Below are 1,243 nucleotides of genomic sequence, written 5' to 3'. Positions count from 1 at the left end.
GTAATTGAGAAAACACGACTTAAAAAATTAATTCTACAAAACTCACTTTGAAATAGTACGAGTTCGCGTAAGCTTTCATCTAAGTACTGTTGGTAGTTAATTCCATTACATTTCTCAGACACGTTGGGGTACTTTGCACTTATTTCTCAATGACAAAGTGAAAATTGCGTTTTTCGACTTGTTTCACTTTTCTCGTCGGGTGGCGTGGGTGTTTTCATTCCCTTCCACTTGTTTTGATAAAAACATGCAAGCCGCCCAATGATTCGTACCCACCAGAGGTAGCTTTCTCAATAAACTGAAGCAAAAGCTCCGTATCTTTTGTAACTTACGTTTAGCATCGTATTCCTTGAACATCTGGCGATCGTCGCAAAGGTTGTGTCAAAGTAGGCCACTTTCCCTCTCTTCCTCCACCCTCCTCGAAATGAGCTAGTGCTTTGCTCGAAAAAATGTTCAAATGTGTGTGAAATCTTATGGGACTTAACTGCTTAGGTCGTCAGTTCCTAAGCTTACACACTACTTAACCTAAATTATCCTAAGGACAAACACACACACCCATTCCCGACGGAGGACTCGAACCTCCGCCAGGATCAGCCGCACAGTCCATGACTGCAGCGCCTGAGACCGCTCGGCTAATCCCGCGCGGCTAGTACTCTGCCTCTAGCTACTTCGTCCTAGGGGAGACTTGAAAGTCTATCATTTCGGAACAGTTGGTGAGAAATCATACCTCTACAGAAAGAAGTAGAACATATTGTTAGCCGACCACATTGTTATCCTTGCACGTAGCCCCTCTTTGACAGTCTGAGTTCCAGGCCGGAACGAATTGACACGCCGGTATAGCAGTGTTGCCACAGCGGCGGAGCGTGGTGCGCCGGTGTGTGGTATCCGGTTGGCAGTGACCGGCCTCTGAGCAAGGCCGCCACGCCCCCTGAACGCCCTGTGGTCGTTTGGCTCCTCGGTTCAGTTAGCACAGAGCGGGCGTCACTAGGTGCGTTCCAGGTTGCATACAATTCATATGGCGGACGAGCCACTGTGTCCGCAGTGCAATGTTATAGACACTGAGGAGCATCGCCTGCTTTGCGGTCCTTCGGCGGACGTATGGTGTTTGGTCAAAAAAATGATCGCCTTCCTCCTTCGGGTGGGGCCGCAAACAATAGAACCACGCACACTACTTCTCCCAGATAGGACATATTATCCCCGAACGAAGACAAACGCAGTGACTTGGATTCGAGGTTTGACTGTGCGT

The sequence above is a fragment of the Schistocerca nitens genome, chromosome 2 (assembly GCF_023898315.1).
Source record: "Schistocerca nitens isolate TAMUIC-IGC-003100 chromosome 2, iqSchNite1.1, whole genome shotgun sequence".
NCBI lineage: Eukaryota > Metazoa > Arthropoda > Insecta > Orthoptera > Acrididae > Schistocerca > Schistocerca nitens.
The sequence above is the reverse complement of the archived record's forward strand: the minus strand, read 5'-3'. Positions refer to the sequence as shown.